A 21,212-nucleotide genomic window follows, 5' to 3' on the forward strand; every position below is an offset into this window, starting at 1 on the left:
AACCCCTTAAGGACACAGCTCATTTTCACCTTAAGGACGCAGGCCTTTTTTGCAAATCTGACCACTGTCACTTTAAATATTAATAACTCTGGGATGCTTTTACCTTTCATTCTGATTCCAAGATAGTTTTTTTCGTGACATATTCTACTTTATGTTAGTGGTAAAATTTCGTCGATACTTGCATAATTTCTTGGTGAAAAATTCAAAAATTTTAAAAATTTTGCATTTTTTTAACTTTGAAACTCTCTGCTTATAAGGAAAATGGAAATCCCAAATAAATTATATATTGATTCACATATACAATATGTCTACTTTGTGTTTGCATCATAAAGTTGACATGTTTTTACTTTTGGAAGACATCAGAGGGCTTCAAAGTATAGCAGCAATTTTCAAATTTTTCACAACATTTTCAAAATCGGAATTTTTAAGGGACCAGTTCAGTTTTGAAGTGGATTTGAGGGGTCTTCATATTAGAAATACCCCACAAATGACCCCATTATAAAAACTGCACCCATCAAAGTATTCAAAATGACATTCTGTAAGTGTGTCAACCTTTTAGGTGTTTCACAGGAATAGCAGCAAAGTGAAGGAGAAAATTCAAAATCTTCCTTATTTCCACTCGCATGTTCTTGTAGACCCAGTTTTTGAATTTTTGCAAGGGGTAAAAGGAGAAAAATCTTCCTAAAATTTGTAACCCAATTTCTCTCGAGTAAGGAAATACCTCATATGTGTATGTCAAGGGTGCACTAGAGGGCTCAGAAGGGGAGGAGCGACAATAGGATTTTGGAGAGTGAATTTCCTTGAAATGGTTTTTGGGGGGCATGTCACATTTAGAAAGCCCCTATGGTGCCAGAACAGCAAGAAAACCCCCACATGGCATACTATTTTGGAAACTACACCCCTCAGGGAACATAACAAGGGGTCCAGTGAGCCTTAACACCCCACAGGTGTTTGACGACTTTTCGTTAAAGTTGGACGTGTACATGAATTTATTTATTTTTCTCACTAAAATGCTGGTTTTTCCCCAAATTTTACATTTCTACAAGGGGTAATAGGAGAAAATGCCCCCCAAAATTTGTAACCCCATTTCTTCTGAGTATGGAAATACCCCATGTGTGGACTAAAAGTGCTCTGCTGACGCATTACAATGCTCAGAAGAGAAGGAGCGCCATTGAGCTTATGGAGAGAGAATTTGGTTGGAATAGAAGTCGGGGGCCTTGTGCATTTACACAGCCCCCCTGCTGCAGCATGTGCCACCCACACCACCAAGTATTGATGTGATGCAAAGACCTCTAAAAGGTGGAAGGGAACAACGTATGGTCCATTGTAATCGGTGGAGGTAAAAACTTCCCCTGTAAGACCCTACTCCCGCATGTACTACACCTGTGTACTACACCCAAATTCTGTGCAACACACTGCTCTCTGCTACACTTCGCGCTCCGGCCGCACACACCGGCCGCGAGCGCATTGTCCCTCTCTCCCCGGCTGTTGGCGGGACCGGGATTTGCATTGCGGCACATTCCAGCATGCGAATCCCAGCCTGTCACTTACCATGCTTCTCTTCCGTCTCTTGTGTCTTAGCTCCAGCGCGCGTGTCCCCGTCCCCTAGGGTGCGCCAGATCTCTAAAATTTAAAGGGCCAGTGTGCACATAATTATGTCCTACACCTGTCACCAGTCTATAAGTTTCTGAACCTCCCCCTCTTCCCTGCAGGATCTTCAGTGCACCTAGCCTGAGATTAAGCGTTCCCTACAGCCTGTTTGCCTTATCCGTGTATCCAGACCATCCCGCTACATTATTTAAGTTTGCACCTTTGTCGCCTGCCTTGACCTTCTGCTAAGTTCGACTACGCTACTGCCTCTTCCTTATAAACTCCTGATATTTTTCATGACCTCCTATACTCCTGTGTCATTGTCTATTTGGATGACATTCTCATCTATTCACCCAATGTCCACACTCATCACTCTCATCTCCGTCAAGTTCTTCAGCGTCTCCGAGACAATCATCTCTATTCAAAGCTTGAGAAGTGTTCTTTCGAAAAAGGCCAGGGTCTACAAATGGATCCTAACAAGTTGTCTGCTGTACTGGACTGGCCACGACCTTCTGGCTTAAAAGCAATTCAGCGCTTTCTCGGCTTTTCCATTTATTCTCCGCAATTTATTCCTCACTACTCCACCTTGGTAGCCCCCATCATTTCTCTTACCAAGAAAACAGCTAAGACGAAGGTCTGGACTATAGAGGTTGAAGAAGCGTTCAAACAGTTAAAGTCCGACTTCGCTTCTGCTTCTGTTTTATCTAGACTCAATCCAGGCAATTCATTTATTTTGGAAGTGGATGCTTCTTCAGTTGGAGCAGGTGCAGTTTTAATACAAAAGACCTCCAAAGGTAGAACTCTAATCTGCAGTTTATTCTCCAAGACCTTCTCCCCTGCGGAGAGAAATTATAACATCGGAGATTGCGAGCTCTTGGCTATAAATTTGGTTTTGAAAAAATAGCGTAATCTCTTGGAGGGCTCTGTACATCCGCATACTATTTATTCTGACCACAAGAACTTGCTCTTTCTACAGACTGCCCATCGTCTCAACCCTCGGCAGGCTCGTTGGTCTCTGTTCTTCTCCAGATTTGACTTTTTTATTCACATCCGTCCTGCAGAGAAGAATCTTCGAGCTGACGCCCTATCTAGGATCTCTCCCTCAACATATTGTTCCTCCTGATCGTCTCATTTCTGTCGCGCCAGCAAGTCTTCAGCACCTTCCTCCTGCGAAGACTCATGTAATTCCACGTCTAAGACTCCGAGTCTTGAAATGGGGTTATTCCTCTCTGTTCGCCAGTCATGCCTTTATTCGTAGGTCCTTGCAACTCATCTCCCGACAGTACTGGTTGCCAACTTTAAAACAGGATGTCGTTGACTTTGTCCGTTCCTGTTCGGTCTGTGGCTGGGACAAGACCCCCCGTCCAAGCCTGCTGGTCTACTACTTCCTTTCCCAGCCCTGGACCGATATAGCAATGGACTTTATTACTGACCTTCCCGGCAATACGGTCATTTGGGTTGTAGTGGACCGATTTTCTAAAATGGCTCATTTTGTGCCTCTACCAGGATTACCATCTGCACCGCAGCATGGCAAGTTATTCCTTTGCCATATCTTCCACCTACATGGATTGCCTTCTCGTGTTGTCTCCAACCGTTGAGTAAAGTTTGTCTCGAAGTTCTGGAGGGCCCTCTGCTCACATCTCCAAGTTAAATTGGATTTTTCCTCAGGCTACCACCCACAATCCAATGGGCAGGTAGAAAGGGTGAACCAGGTCATGGGAGACTATCTTCACCATTTTGTGTCTGCTCACCAAGACGATTGGGCCGATTTACTACCCTGGGCTGAGTTTTCTTACAACAACAGCGATTCTGAATCCACTGGGACTGTACACTTAATTGTGGTCTATGGGCTTTATCCTCGTCCTCCTCTTCCCTTGTCATCTTTCTCTGGAGTTCCCATGGCTGATGAACAAGTGCGGAATTTTGCCTCCATCTGGCAGAAGACTTGTCACTCCCTTCTATATGCCATGACCCGTAGGAAGTCGCAAGAAACTGCTCTGGCAGTTTCCATCTGTCAAGAGGTACACTACAAGGTTGCCCCCTCTCCCCCCTACTATTCTCTATGGCAATAGAGCCACTAGCAATGCGGATAAGAAGAGAAGAAGCCATCACGGTCTTTGGTGTGGGGGGGGAGAGGGGACAAAATTACATTATATGCAGATTATATGCTGTTGTTTCTAGAGGACCCCTCTGTCTCCCTTCCCATAGTAATGGATATAATAGAAAAAAATGGTAAATTTTCAGGATTAGCAATTAACTGGAAGAAATCCGTTCTCATGTCACTGGGCTCGGATATAGTGGAACCCTCATATGGTTTAAAGATAATTAACCAAGAAGAGGGATTTGAATATCTGGGAGTTGGGGTTCCTGGGGATGTTAAGAGATTCCATCAAATAAATTCCCTAAAAGTCCTCAAAGTATTGGGAAAAAAAGAAAAACATTTGGAATGAGATGAATTTGTCGAGAGCAGACAAGATAGTGCTGATTAAATCAGTTCTTATGCCTAAAATCATGTATTTATTTAGTAGTGTTTCTATATGGTGTGAACTGAAGCTTTTCAAAAAAATGATAGCAGTTTTCAACTCTCTTATTTGGGGTAGGAAGAGAGTGAGGATAAAATTGGACTATCTATGTCAAGCCAAGGAAAAAGGTGGCTTGGAATTGCCGGATATATTTAGATATTTTTTAGCAAGTCAGATCTATTTCATATTGGAGTGGAGGAAATTTCCTTTTTTTGGAAACTTGCTGTCGAGTAGTGGGTGCTTGTTCGAGGACCTATTCCAACTATTGGAATTAGGAAAACTGGAAGAGGGACTTTGGAAAAAAACATTATGGTAAGGTGGGTTGTGAAAACATGGAAAATCTTAAAAAAAAGAATTAGATTTAGAGGGCCTGTTGGGCATCGCCCCACTATTTGACAATAATAAGTTAGACAAAATTAATTTATTAGACAAACGGAGTATAATTGGTTGTAGAAATAAAATAATGATTAAAAAAATCTGGGAGAGCAATAAGATAATAGAGTGGGTTGTATTCAAAGAGAGATTAAAAATAAAAGAAGGAGGGTGGTTGTATTATAACAGCCTGACAGAAATACTCACGGAGTACAAAAGAAAAGGTTGAAAAATCTGTACTTCTAACCCCACTCTACTTGAAATGATATTAACTAATAATATAAAGAAAAATCATATATCTAAAATATATAAATTATTAATGAATATAAACAAGGGACTTGAGGTCCACAGATCATATTAGCAATGGCAGGAGGAGATAGGTTATATTAATAAGACAGAATGGGAATTAGTGCTAAAAAATATTGGTGAGGGCATAACCAATCTAAATCATAAATTTGTGCAATTTAATCTAGTGCATAGACTTTATTATACCCCCTTATTCTTGGAAAAAATAGGATTAAGAAATAACAGTGATTGTTGCCGGACAGCAAGATGGGGCCGGACAGCTACAAATGTCGTGGAGCTGCCCGGTATTATGCAAATTCTGGAAGGAAGTCTATGAAGTGATCAACAGAGATACGGGGGCTTTGATTGACTTCTCACACAGGGCAGCCATACTGGGGGCCATTACGGGAAATTGTCAGGGAAAAAAGAAACTGTGTATGAGGATGTTTTTTTTATGCGAGACTAATGATTGCAAGGAACTGGAAATCACCAAAAATTCCTAGCAGCATAGAGTGGTACAGGAACATATGTAATTTCGAGTCATATACCAGAAAAGAGGCAAAATAATAAGTAGGAGGAGGGAGGTTAGGATTGGGGAGGTAGGTACAGAAAGGATGAAGAAAGAAGAAAAGGAAGGGGAGGTATGTAATAGGAAGGAAGGAGAGAATTATTATTATTTTTTTTCTTTTTATGGAATTTTGTAATAGGTCCTGGGAAGCTGGGGGACAAGCCCCTTTAAATTTTAGGTGGGGAAGAGTGGGGATGGTTCACATTGTTTGAGGATTGGAAAGAAAACATGGCTAGATACCCCCGCTTCCCACCACCTAAGGAAAGGCTTGTGATGCCTGTGGAGGAGTTGGGAGGGAGTTGGGAGGGTGGGGTGGGAAGGGGAACCTATATAAGAACCTGTTGTATGTCTTTTTATATAATTGTATTTATCAATTTATAGAATAAAAAAGTTATTAAATAAAAAAAATAAAAAAGCATACACTAGGGTTAGTTGTATAGGAAACCAATTAATATGCCCTAGAATACAGTGCCATTCAGTAACAGTGTAAGCCTCAAAACCATCTATATCCGAATCTGTGAAAGATCATTTCCATGCATTTTTACTTCTTTTGCAAAATGTATGCAAAACAAAGGCTGTGTATTACGATCTTAATGGCACAAGGACCAAGGAGCAATTAAAAGTGGTTCATTTCTACGTTTTGTGTCCTTTGAAGATTTCTCTGGATTCAACTGAGAGATTTCTTTAGTTTTAAAAAGTACTTTAAACATTTATGCTATGTATTGCAAATGCTGCTTGCAGTCAAATGTTTTGTGTATTTCAACTTACATTTCAAATCTATCTTTTCTTGTTCTTATACTTTTGGACACAACAGATCGTCCAATGTACAATCTATGGGAATTTTTTTCTTAGCTGTACTAAATGCACTTAATGCAACCATTCCCATTAAAATAAAACAAAACATTAGAATTAATGATTTTATTCGAACAGCAATGCACTTTGAATTTCTGAAAAAATACCATACATATAAGTGTAGGTACTCTGCAAAAAAAAAAGGATCAGGAGGATTTTCGTATTAATGAAATTGTTACTTGAAGTGAAGACTAGGATCCAAATACCTCCAATGTATCATTTCACGTTAGACATACAACTTTTGGTTAACTATAAGATTATCCATGCAGATTCAGTTTCATCAACGGAATAGTTAGAACCTCTTAGAAATATCCTTTTTATTTAACACTTTTTGTAAAGCCTAAGACATCCAGGCAAAACAAATCAGGCCATAAATATTTGAACGTTGTTTATTTTATAGCATCTCTGTTTATGTGTTTGTGAGGTTATTTTCTGTCTCGTGGGCTGATGAAATGTAAAAAGTCTTAAATTAAAGAAATAGATTCATGACTGTTATTATAGAGAATGTTTCATGTTGTCTTCTTGAAATCCTCTGCAAGAGTGAATATTTGGAATTAGTTATATCCTAGATAATCTAAGGGCCTCTTGGAACTGGGAGATTTCAATCTGTTTATTTTTGTAAATAAAACAGAAAAAATTGATGCCTCTAACAAAAAAGTAGCGCAAAAGTAGACATTAGTACATTTTTATGGTAGATATATTTTAGGAATCTAATAGAGTCAATGGTATAGATTCATCAAAACCTGTGCAGAGGAAAAGTGGTGCATTTTGTCCATAGCAACCAATCAGATTGCTTCTGTCATTTAACCCCTTAAGGACTGAGCCCTTTTTCACCTTAAGGACTCGGACATTTTTTGCAAATCTGACCACTGTCACTTTAAACATTAATAACTCTGGAATGTTTTTAGTTATCATTCTGATTCCAAGATTGTTTTTTCATGACATATTCTACTTTAACATAGTGGTAAAATCTTGTGGTAACTTGCATCCTTTCTTGGTGAAAAATCCCTAAATTTGATGAAAAATTTGAAAATTTTGCATTTTTCTAACTTTGAAGCTCTCTGCTTGTAAGGAAAATGGATATTCCAAATAAAAAAATTTTTTATTCACATATACAATATGTCTACTTTATGTTTGCATCATAAAATTGATGAGTTTTTACTTTTGGAAGACACCAGTGGGCTTCAAAGTTCCGCAGCAATTTTCCAATTTTTCACCAAATTTTGAAACTCGCTTTTTTTCAGGGACCAGTTCAGGTTTGAAGTGGATTTGAAGGGTCTTCATATTAGAAATACCCCATAAATTACCCCATTATAAAAACTGCACCCCTCAAAGTATTCAAAATGACATTCAGTAAGCGTTTTAACCCTATAGGGGTTTCACAGGAATAGCAGCAAAGTGAAGGAGAAAATTCACAATCTTCATTTTTTACACTCGCATGTTCTTGTAGACCCAATTTTTGAATTTTTGCAAGGGGTAAAAAGGAGAAAATTTTTACTTGTATTTGAAACCCAATTTCTCTCGAGTAAGCACATACCTCATATGTTTATGTTAATTGTTCGGAGGGCGCAGTAGAGGGCTCAGAAGGGAAGGAGCGTCAAATGGTTTTTGGGGGGCATGTCACCTTTAGGAAGCCCCTATGGTGCCAGAACAGCAAAAAAAAAAAACACATGGCATACCATTTTGGAAACTAGACCCCTCGGGGAACGTAACAAGGGGTAAAGTGAACCTTAATACCCCACAGGTGTTTCACGACTTTTGCATATGTAAAAAAAAATTTTTTTTACCTAAAATGCTTGGTTTCCCAAAAGTTTTACATTTTTAAAAAGGGTAATAGCAGAAAATACCCCCCAAAATTTGAATCCCAATTTCTCCCGATTCAGAAAACACCCCATATGGGGGTGAAAAGTGCTCTGCTGGCGCACTACAGGTCTCAGAAGAGAAGGAGTCACATTTGGCTTTTTTGAAGGAAATTTTGCTCTGGGGCATGCCGCATTTAGGAAGCCCCTATGGTGCCAGGACAGCAAAAAACCCCACATGGCATACCATTTTGGAAACAAGACCCCTTGGGGAACGGAACAAGAGGTAAAGTGAACCTTAATACCCCACAGGTGTTTCACGACTTTTGCATATGTAAAAAAAAAAAATAATTTACCTAAAATGCTTGGTTTCCCCAAAAATTTACATTTTTACAAAGGGTTAAAGCAGAAAATACCCCCTAAAATTTGAAGCCCAACTTCTCCCGATTCAGAAAACACCCCATATGGGGGTGAAAAGTGCTCTGCTGTCGCACTACAGGTCTCAGAAGAGAAGGAGTCACATTTGGCTTTTTGAAAGCAAATTTTGCTCTGGGGGCATGCCGCATTTAGGAAGCCCCTATGGTGCCAGGACAACAAAAAAAAAACACATGGCATACCATTTTGGAAACTAGAGCCCTCGGGGAATGTAACAAGGGGTTAAGTGAACCTTAATACCCCACAGGCGTTTCACGACTATTGCATATGTAAAAAAATATATATTTTTTTTACCTAAAATGCTTCTTTTCCCAAAAATTTTATATTTTTAAAAAGGGTAAAAGCAGAAAATACCCCCCAAAATTTGTAACACACTTTCTCCCGAGTACGATGATACCCCATATGTGACCCTTAACTGTTGCCTTGAAATACGACAGGGCTCCAAAGTGAGAGCGCCATGCGCATTTGAGGCCTTAATTAGGGATTGCATAGGGGTGGACATAGGGGAATTCTACGCCAGTGATTCCCAAACAGGGTGCCTCCAGCTGTTGTAAAACTCCCAGCATGCCTGGACAGTCAGTGGCTATCTGGCAATACTGGGAGTAGTTGTTTTGCAACAGCTGGAGGCTCCGTTTTGGAAACCGTGGCGTACCAGACGTTTTTCATTTTTATTGGGGAGAGGAGGGGGGCTGTGTAGGGGTAAGTATATATGTAGTGTTTTTTACTTTTTATTTTATTTTTTGTGGTAGTGTAGTGTTTTTAGGGTACAGTCGTACGGGCGGGGGTTCACAGTAGTTTCTCGCTGGCAGTTTGAGCTGTTGCAGAAAATTTGCCGCAGCTCAAACTTGCAGCCCGATACTTACTGTAAACCTCCGCCCATGTGAGTGTACCCTGTACATTCACATTGGGGGGGGACGGGGACATCCAGCTGTTGCAAAACTACAACTCCCAGCATGCGCTGACAGACTGTACAAGCTGAGAGTTTTAGTTTTGCAACAGCTGTAGGCACACTGGTTATGTATCACTGAGTTTGTGACCTTACTCAGTGTTTCAAAACCAGTGTGCCTCCAGCTGTTGCAAAACTACAACTCCCAGCATGTACGGTGCATGGTGTAAGGTGACTGCTGGGAGTTGTAGTTTGCAAAAGCTGGAGGCACACCGGTCGTGAAACACTGAGTTAGGTAAAAAAAAACTGAGTTTCACAACCAGTGTGCCTTCAGCTGTTGCAAAACTACAACTCTCAGCAGTCACCGACAGCCAATGGGCATTCTGGGAGTTGTAGTTATGCAACCAGCAGATGCACCACTACAACTCCCAGCATGCACTTTAGCTGTTTGTGCAAGCTGGGAGTTGTAGTTATACAACAGCTGAAGGTACACTTTTCCATAGAAAAAATGTGCCTCCAGCTGTTGCAAAACCATAAGTCCCAGCATGCCCATAAGGGAATGCTGGGAGTTGTGGTGGTCTGCCTCCTGCTGTTGCATAACTACAGCTCCCAGCATGCCCTTTTTGCATGCTGGGAGCTGTTGCTAAGCAACAGCAGGAGGCTGTCACTCACCTCCTGCTACTGCTCCGTCGCAGGACAGTCCCTCGCCGCCGCCGTCGCTCCTGGGGCCCCGATCCCAACATGAACGCCGGGGATCGGGGTCCCCAGCACCCGGGGTCGTCTTCCCGCACCCGCTCACGTCCTCCGGAAGAGGGGCGAAGCAGGTGCGGGAGTGATACCCGCAGAAGGCGCCCTGATTGGTCGGCCGGTAATCCGGCTGACGAATCAGGGCGATCGTGAGGTGGCACCAGTGCCACCTCACCCCTGCAGGCTCTGGTTGTTCGGGGCCGTCAGAGACGGCCCCGATCAGCCAGTAATTCCGGGTCACCGGGTCACTGGAGACCCCATTGACCCGGAATCGCCGCAGATCGCTGGACTGAATTGTCCAGCGATCTGCGGCCATCGCCGACATGGGGGGGCATAATGACCCCCCTGGCGATATGCCGGGATGCCTGCTGAATGATTTCAGCAGGCATCCAGCTCCGGTCCCCAACCGGCTAGCGGTGGGGACCGGAATTCCCACGGGCGTATGGATACGCCCTGAGTCCTTAAGGACTCGGAATGCAGGGCATATCCATACGCCCTGCGTCCTTAAGAGGTTAAAAAAGGCCTTAGGAAAATTGATGAAATTATCTAGTTGCTATGGTTTGGGTTAATTAAACAAGACTGTCCCATTAATTGTCAAGTTAATTCATTTATTTGTATCACAGCAGTGTTTTCCGAAACCACCAATTCAATAAAATTGACTTAATGTTTAAAAAAAAAAAAAAAAAGAAGAAGAAGTCGCAAGAAAAGATGCCCTCCTCTCGAATTCTCTCCTGGGGACAAAGTGTGGTTATCTTCCAAATATATCCGCTTTAAGGTACCCTGTTATAAACTGGGCCCACGCTATCTGGGTCCCTATAAAGTCAACAAACTACTTAATCCCGTGGCTTATTCCTTCCATCTACCCTCCTCTTTCCGGATCCTTCCATGTCTCCCTCTTGAAGCCTATCATCCACAATCGTTTTTCTCAAAGGGACATCTTGCCTTCTTCCATCTTTGGTACCTCTGATGTTTTTGTTGTAAAAGAAATCTTGGACTCCAAATTGGTCAGAGGAAAGCGCTTTTTTCTTGTGGATTGGGAAGGATTTGGTCCGGCGGAGAGGTCTTGGGAACCGCAGGACAATATCCTGGACCAAGACCTTCTCAGGAAATTTCTCAACCACAAAAGGGGGAGACCAAAGGGGGGGGGGGGTACTGTTACACTTTGCACTCTGGCCGCATGCACTGGCCAGCTCCGGCGCGCATCCCCCTCCCCTAGGGCGCGCGCGCGCCAGAGCTCTAAAACTTAAAAGGCCTGTAGTGCCTGGGAGGTGAATTGCTGCAGTATGAATGCTTGTCTGTGAAACACACACTGCTCTCTGTCCCTTTCTATCTCTGTGCAACAGAACGCTGACTTGACCAGGAGGTGAATTGCTGCTGGAAAATGCTGTCTATCCCTATCTATTTCTCTGCAGTGAAAGGCTGAAGTGACTGGCTGCAATATGGCTGCCGATTATATAAGGCTGTGACATCACAGGGGTGACTGGCTGCTGATAGGCTGCATGCATATGTGAATCAGGGTCATCCCGCCTACCCTTGTTCCCTTCTTCCCAGGATTCCTTGCCCCATGTCCTCACATGTGGATTTGCAATTTTAGATACATGGGAGCCTGGATCGTACTAAATGGAGTTTAATGAAGCAATGCACACAATAGAATTCACATTCGTTGCAAATCAAATTTTTCCTGAAATTCATAACGAATTCAAATTAGTCAGATTCGATTCGCTCATCCCTAGTTTCTCTCTACAGCAGTCACATGTTGTGTTGACATGTCATCACTGGAGCCAGGTGAATAGACTCCTGGTGGTGGACTAGGGAAGTGCCAGCACAGAGGCAACAGAAAATTGGTAACGTGAGTAGTACAACTTTTTTTTTCTTTTTTATGGTCAGCTATTTTAATTCCTTCAACCTAAATTCTAGACATTGGTGCAAAAGTTAGCTCTAGTAACATAACCTTTTTAACATTAACTTGGATGATCAACAACAGCTTTTGGTCTTTAATTATATATATATATATATATATATATATAGATATACTTGTTTATAGAATGGGGTGGATATTGTGCAGAAATTTATGTTTCTTTCTTGTCTAGATATTATTGAGGAAAAACATTTAGTGATAATTAATTGGAAGACAGTAATAGTGGTTAAAGACAAGTAGCAGCAGGTTTCTAAGCAACAGATAGTACCCAATGTTCTTTTTCTACCATACCTCCTACCTAGCTGTAAATATCAACTACTACATAAACCGTATTAATACTTAAATCTCAGTAGTAAGGGAATCGGCGTAAATATTGTATTTTTACACCAATACTGTATATTGTCTTTTTTTCTACATAAATAGTATGTAGTGTGGAGCGCAATGTTTGTCGATCTGTTGTACATTACAAACACAGCTGCAGTGTATCTACAAATGGTAAATAAACTTAGCTTGACTTGATTGTACTGTCATGTGAAACGAACACACAGTAAGGGGGTATACCTTGCCCATTGGCCTAAAGCTGTTAAAGATATTACATTTGTTAAATTATGTTAATCTATGCTCAAATAAAATAAAAAATAATAATAACCATAAACAAGAGCAAAGTAGAACATGTAATCACAAAAATCCAGGGCATAAGCCCGGGCACAAAATCCCTAATAGGAAAAACCTCCCTTATTAAAATGTAACTTTTATTTGATTACTGCTTAAAATCAAAGTGACCAGTGACTTTAAAACTTATGCAGTACAGCGCCAGATATTCAAAGTGAATTAGGGATAAACCCACTCATATGTATGTGCCAAGGTTTGCAGTCCTCCTTCTTAGACTGGATAGCTATAGTGCAACTTTAAAGGATTGACAGGCAAACACCCTTCCTCGCTTGCCCTAGGTAAATGATGTCATAAGCTAATGACAGGTGAGCTACCACTCACCTGTATCTTAACACCAGACCAATGAACAGATATGTTGTTCCCTTACCTGTTGTGGTGTAATCCAATGAGCTTGTTCGTATAGGATCTGGGCATAACGTCACCACATATCGTCATTATGCTGCGGCATTCTCCCGATCATGTGATATCCTCACATGACTCGGCCTAAGTCTGTCCTTCATGCGTGCGCATGGACTTAGTTGTCAGCCGCAATCAGGAATCATAATGCTCCTGTGCGCAGACTTTGTTGTCACCCATGATTGGGAATTCTATTGCGCTTGCGCATAAACTTCTATGGAAATATATGTTATTACCAATGATGTTATATGCTTTAGATGCCATTGAGCCTACATTATGTTATAAACACTCAGCAAGCTGTATAATAAAGCTCGCAGGAGGTCATTTTAAATTTAGACAGTTGTTGTTCTTGTATTACCTCCTGTGAGCTAAAAAAAAAAAAAAAAAAGTCTGCCTTTTTCAAAATAGTATATTCACTTAAAAATGATGCCGAAAATGTTTTGGATACACCTAAGACATATATATATTTTTTCAAATGCAAGCAATCTCACAGTGCTAAAAACGATTTTAGTTTTACATTTTTACATGAACTGATATAGTGAAATCATAATATTTATTTACTGTCTAAAATATGAATTCGGGAGATTGCTCCGACGAACTTGTCCTGCATTGCTGGCTGGCAGACGTAAAATCTCTAACTTCTATTGGATTATTATGATGGTTTGCTATATTCTGTATTATACAGCAATCCACAGTTATACTACACACCAAATCAGGCTTATAAAGAATGCCCCCCCCCCCTCCGTAAAGTTTATTGCACGAAAACAGTTTTTGATAACTCCAAAAAGACACTCAATCATAGATCTTTTCTTACCATGGCAACTGTTATATTTCTTTTCTACAACAGTCACAATATTCAAATAAGGTGTCATGAGCCAACTAGTTAAGCGGTACCCGTTGTCACCTACAATTTAAAATTTACGAGTTAATAGCGTAGAATATAGCTTTGTGAAACAGACACCTATTGATTTAAATAGGCTATTAAATTGACAAATAGACAGCATTAAAGGATATCTGTTGAGCACTGTAACGTCACACATCCTAACCAAATGTTGTGAAAGAAATACATTGAGTGGCTTTGAGTGCAGGGGACTATTACAATGTCCTCTATGGTTCATCAGTCACCTGTAGGAACATTTTAATTGCAAGATTCAAGCCGCTAAAGACACGCAACCTCTGTATCTTACTGTGATATCCATAGTGCTTTGGGGTAACACCACCTCATGCGGGTACGTAAAGCACACTTACATGCCGAGTGCTGGAGATCCACACATAAGATAACGGGACCACAGCTCTCAAGGACTAATCAATAGGACAATATTACACAATAACCTTCACTTTGGATAATATTTTGCATTAGAGAGGTACTTAGATGACTGTTTTAGACACAGAGGTAAAACAAAAAGCACAGGCGCTCCATGGTACAGGCTTGCTACAAGGTGAATGCAAGGGAGGGGAGATCAGCGGCTTACCGGAGCAGGTTGTATACCCGCATATACAACAATGGTGAGCTCGTGAAGGGAGAGAGAAGGGCAGACTGTGTGCAGCCTTCCTGGATGATTATATTGAACAGCAAACAACTTCAGCAGTAGTCAGGAATTCATTGGCGCTATACAGTACTTAAGACACGGGAGCCAGCAGGTAACGTATGAAACCTTTATTAGAGAATCATGCAACACGTTTCACTGCGCATGCGCAGCTTCTTCAGGCAGGAGAAGAAGCCTGAAGAAGCTGCGCATGCACAGTGAAACACGTTGCATGATTCTCTAGTAAAGGTTTTATATGCTACCTGCTGGTTTCCGTGTCTGAAGTCCTGTACAGCACCAATGAGTTCCTGATTACTGCTGAAGTCGTTTGCTGTTCATTAGACACAGAGGTGGATACTTTTGCAAGAAATAGTTATGAAAAAGTTTTCCACTTGGCCAAATTGATTAAACTTTTTTTGATAGAGTCCAGTGACAAATGAAAGAAACAATCTGATTGTTTGCAATGGGCAAGTGGACAAAGTTTTCTTCAAACTGGTTTTTGAAACAAAAAACAAAAGAGTAATTGAAAGAATGGATAAGTTTCCTTTCTTCACCATAATTCCATCAGCATTTTTGCAAACTTTGATCTTTCTCCCTACTTGTGATTATCCAGAACCGATCCTGATGAAAAGTTGTTCACTTTTCGTATAGTTAAAGTCAAAATGTCAACAGTGTTACTTGCACTATCTTGTTGTTACCGACAGATAGTGCAGATAACAATGATGATAAAGGTACTTACCTTTGTCATAGTACGTGGTGTGTATCTTTGGTAATGTTTTATGTCATCACTGCCTAGGGCCGCCGACTTTTGGACATGTGCGGGGCATATTGTTGTCAACACTGCTGCTCTCTAGCAGCAGGACACAACAGGGATCAGCAGCAGTGATGTCATTAAGCTGCGGCCAAGCCCAAAGCCGCTGCTGCTCTATGCTGGGTCTTGCCGCAGTGTTACATCACTAAGCTCTGCAACAGAAAAAAGCCAGGTGCCCAGTCGTCCCCCCCCTCCCCCCCCCCCGGGACTGAACAAGGTAAGTACCGTTGTCATTAGTGTCACCTGCACTATCTTTGTGTCCCATCAGGTTACTGTATGTGACAAGTGTGGCAGTTTTACTATTAGTGATTTATGTTTTTTACGATTATCTAAATTATTAACAATTAAATATTGTTATCATACACGACAATGTGCAATTATTTTAAGCATGTTTTCCTAATGTACCACACATATTCCACCCAAAAAATCCATACTTTTAAAAATCCCCTTTTTAAAAATATATGCCACTTTGGAATTGGAAATGAAAGATAAAGTAACATAGTGAGGGACATTTCTCAAAACCTGTGCAAAGGAACAGTTGACCTGTTGCCCATAGCAACCAATAAGATTTCTTCTTAAATTTTTGAAAGTACCTCTCAAAAATGAAAGAATCAACCTTTTTGGTTGCTGTGGGCAATTGGTCAATTTTTCATATGTACAGGTTTTGAAAATTCTCCACAAGATTTTGAAAAGTTTTTTCTTCAATAATGTATTTTTTTATTTGAATTTTTAAACTTTTTTTTAGACATTCTATAATGTATAATGTATAATGCTTAACATTATTTTTTGAAGATTTTTTATGTGACTTACCTAAAAGAAAACTATCGCCAAATTCTCCATGTTCAAATTTGGTCCAAAAGGGTACTATTCTGCAAGATATATTCATCATGCGAGCATCCAGGGAACTTGGCTACAACAACCGTAATGTCCATATTGGGTCCACAAATCACTTGAATATTCATATAATGGTATTGTTTCCTGTTTCTATAGGTATGTTCCCCTTCACTTGGTGGAATGATCGCAATATGCGTACAATCTATGAGGCCCAATACATTTGGGAATCTATGTTTTTCATAAAATTGCTGCTTAGTTTTTAGAATATCTTCTGGGTTACGAGGAAATTTTATATAATGTGGGACAAGATTTACTATGGAATCAATTACATGTGGAAAAATGTGGATGGCAGATTTATTTAATCTAAATATGTGGCAGCATTCTTCATTTGTGAAATTGTCTAGGCTAACACAGTCCTTGAAAACTCAAGGACGTCTACGGGGACGACAGGCTGTGCGTGTCCTCCTAATGTTTTTTTTAACGCTGGCTGGCAAGGTTGAATGTCAAAGGAAGAATCATTTCCATTCCTAAAAGATGGTAGAAAACAGAAGAAAAACAAAAAAAAAAGGGGCGCTCTCTCGTATGCTGTCGTTGGGGGGAAAAGGAGGGGGGCCACCTCACCTAATGTGCTGTACGGACCTGCTGAGGGGATGCAACAATGTAAGCCCAACACTGTTGGGAGGTGTGGGCAGAGATAGTGCAGTGTGCAGCTCTATCTCCCCTATCCGTGTCCCTTAGGGTACAGAATGATAGACGAAGAGTGGGTAGATAATGGTGGGGAATTTTGAAGAGCGCTCCTGCTGTCAAATGACGGACTTAACATGCCACGGTACAATTGAACAATTGCACAGGACAATTTATTGAAATATTTTTTTGGGACAATGAGTTTCGGCGCTCACATGCGCCTTCATCAGGTCCAGGAGAGGATAAAAACAATGCATCCTCAGGTGCCGGCTGGGCTTGAGTGGCTGTGACAGAAAACAAAAAAATGGCGTCTGCAAAAGTTTGGGCACCCTGCAGAGTTAATATCTTGTACTGCCCCCTTTGGCAAGTTTCACAGCTTGTAAACGCTTTTTGTAGCCAGTCAAGAGTCTTTCAATTCTTGTTTGAGGTATCTTTGCCCATTCTTCCTTACAAAAGTCTTCCAATTCTTTGAGATTTCTGGGCTGTCTGTCACGCACTGCTCTTTTAAAGGTCTATCCATAGATTTTCAATTATGTTGAGGTCAGGAGATTGTGAAGGCCATGGCAAAATCTTCAGTTTACGCCTCTTGATGTAATCCCCCGTGGATTTAGAGGTGTGTTTAGGATCATTATCCATTTATAGAAGCGATCCTCTCTTTAACTTCAGCTTTTTCACAGATGTCATCAAGTTAGCATCCAAAATTTGCTGACATTTTATTGAATCCATTTTTCCTTCTACTCGTGAGATGTTCCCTGTGCCACTGGCTGCAGTACAACCCCAAAGCATGATTGATCCACCCCCATGCTTAACCCCATAAGGACACAGGGTTTTTCAGTTTTTGCATTTTAATTTTTTCCTCATCACCTTCTAAAAATCATAACGCTTTAGATTTTGCACATAAAATTCCATATGATAGCTTATTTTTTGCGCCACCAATTGTACTTTGCAGTGACCTTTGTCATTTTATCCAAAAATCCACGGCGACACGGAAAAAAAATTAATTGTGCGACAAAATTGAAGAAAAAATTTCATTTTGTAATTTTTGGGGGCTTCCGTTTCTACACAGTGCATTTTTTTGGTAACAATAACACCTAATCTTTATTCTGTAGGTCCATATGGTTAAAATGATACCCTACTTATATAGGTTGGATATTGTCGTACTTTGGGAAAAAATCATAACTACATGCAGGAAAATGTATATGTTAAAAATTCGCATCTTCTAACCCCTATAACTTTTTTATTTTTCTGCGTATGAGGACACATTCTTTGCGCCGTGTTCTGAAGTTTTTATCGGTACCATTTCTGTATTGATCAGACTTTTTAATCGCTTTTTAGTCATTTTTTATTTTTTTATTCATGATATAAAAAGTTACCAAAAATACGCTATTTTGGACTTTGGAATTTTTTTGCGCGTACGCCATTGACCGAGCGCTTTAATTAATGATATATTTTTATAGTTCGGACATTTCCGGACGCGGCGATACCACATATGTTTATTTTTATTTACACAGTTTTTTTTTTTTTAATGGGAAAAGGGGGGTGATTCAAACTTTTATTAGGGAAGGGGTTAAATGACCTTTGTTAACTTTTTTTTCACTTTTTTTTGCAGTGCTATAGCTCCCATAGGGAGCTATAGCACTGCACACACTGATCTCTTATGCTGATCCCTGCAAAGCCATAGCTTTGCATGGATCAGCGAGATAGGGGCTTGATTGCTCAAGCCTGTAGCTCAGGCTTGGAGCAAGCAAGCGCCGATCGGATGCGACAGAGCAAGGTAAGGGGGTCTCCGCTCGCGTCCTAGCTGATCGGAAAAGCGATTTTTTTCCATGTCCTGATCAGCCCAACTAAGCTGCCGGGAAGCGTTTACTTTCGCTTTCAGACGCATTGGTCAATTTTGATCACCGCGTCTGATGGGTTAATAGCGCGCGGCACAACGATCGGTGCCGCACGCTATTAGCCCAGGGTCCCGGCTATGACTAGCAGCCAGGACCGACCCAGTGTGATGCGGGGTCCCGGTGTGACTCCGTTTTAAACACCGGGACCGGGCGAGGGGCGTACAGGTATGCCCTTCGTCCTGAAGGAGTTAATCATTGGACAGAGGTTCTTTTCATTAAATTCTGCTCCCCTTCTTCTCCAAAAGTACCTTTGCTCATTCCGGCCAAAAAGTTCAATTTTAACCTCATCGATCCACAGAACTTGTTTCCAAAATGCATCAGGCTTGTCTATATGTTCATTTGCAAAGTTCAAACGGTGATTTTTGTGGTGAGGACGTAGAAGAGGTTTTCTTCTAATAACTCTTCCATGAAGACCATATTTGTACAAGTATCTCTTTATAGTGGAATAGTGTACCACAACTCCAGTGTCTGCCAGATCTTTCTCGAGGGATTGTGCAGGCAAACGTGGGTTTTGAATTGTTTTTCTCACAATCCTGCAAGCTGTTCTGTCTGATATTTCTCTTGGTCTTCCAGATCTTGCTTTAACTTCCACTGTTCCTGATGACTGCCATTTCTTAATTACATTCCGAACAGAGGATATTGGCATCTGAAAACGTTTTGCTTTCTTCTTACAGCCTTCTCCAGCTTTGTGAGCGTCAACTATTTTCAGTTTCAGATTTCTAGACAACTGCTTAGAAGAACCCATGGTGCTGATTGTTGGGGCAAGGTCAGATGAGTCTGGGCATTTAAAACCTTTGAGATTGACATCACCAGGTCTTCCCAGATGATGATTGAGAACAATCCATGACACTGGCAGGTCTCAGCTTTGCAAAGGGGGCAGTGCATGCTATAAATTCTGTAGGGTGCCCAAACTTTTGCAGACACCATTATTTTTGTTTTCTGTTATTTTGAAAGTGTAAATGATGGAAATAAAATCTAACTTTTGTTAACATATTATAACAGGGGGCATTATAAGTGAGAGGCACATGACAGGGGAGCATTATAAGTCAGGGGCACATGACAGGGGGGCATTATAAGTGAGGGGCACATGACAGGGGAGCATTATAAGTGAGGGGCACATGACAGGGGGGCATTATAAGTGAGGGGCACATGACAGGGGGGCATTATAAGAGAGGGGCACATAACGGGGCCCTGTCAGTCTGCCAGAAGGGGCCATTCCAATGTCCCCCGCAGGAAGCTCCGTGCAGGGTTCAGCACCCCCTTCCAGCAGACTGCAGGGGCCCTGTCCAGGAGATTGTAGGGGGTCCTAGCGCTCCGATGCCCCACAATCTATAACTTATCCTCTGTCTCGGCGTCTAAATAAGCTGTAAGTAAATGAAAAATAGATGCTGGCAGCAGTGGGATAGTTATGATATAGATAGATATGAGATAGATAGATAGATAGATAGATATGAGATAGATAGATATGAGATAGATAGGAGATAGATAGATAGATAGATAGATAGATAGGAGAAAGATAGATATGAGATAGATATATATGAGATAGATAGATATGAGATAGATAGATATGAGATAGATAGATATGAGATAGATAGATTGATTTGAGATAGATAGATAAGAGATAGATAGATTGATATGAGAGATAGATAGATAGATATGAGATAGATAGATAATAGATACATATGAGATAGATAGATAGATAGATAGATGATAGATAGATAGATAGATAGATAGATATGAGATAGATAGATTGATTTGAGATAGATTGATATGAGAAAGATAGATAGATGATAGATAGATATGAGATAGATAGATAGATGATAGATAGATATGAGATAGATAGATGACAGATAGATATGAGATAGATAGATAGATGATATATAGATATGAGATAGATGATAGAGAGATAGATGATAGATAAATAGATAGATGATAGATAGATGATATTTAGATATGAGATAGATAGATAGATAGATAGATAGTTGATAGATAGATAGGAGATAGAAAGACAGATAGATCAGTGTTCCCCAACCAGGGTGCCTCCAGCTGTTGTAAAACTACAACTCCCAGTATGCCCACAAAGCCAAATACAAAGCCAAATGGGAGTTGTAGTTTTACTATAGTTAGGGTACGTTCACACTACGGAATTGCAGCAGGATTTCCGGGCGCAATTCCATGGGCGCAATTCCGCGGGCGCAATTCCGCGGAGTGAACTTTGACATTAGTGTGAACGGGTCTCCGCGAGGCCCGTTCACACTGCGGAATTTCAGCGGCGGACATTTCCGCCGCTGAAAGTGTTCTGCGCAAAGAAATAACATGTTCCTTCTTTGTGCAGAATCCGAGAGCGGACCATAGCCGTCAATGGTGACGGCTCAGTGCCCCGTGGCCCTAGCGCCGAAGTATTCGGCCAGGCGGAATCT

The sequence above is a fragment of the Hyla sarda genome, chromosome 4 (genome assembly GCF_029499605.1).
Source record: "Hyla sarda isolate aHylSar1 chromosome 4, aHylSar1.hap1, whole genome shotgun sequence".
Taxonomy (NCBI): Eukaryota; Metazoa; Chordata; class Amphibia; order Anura; family Hylidae; genus Hyla; species Hyla sarda.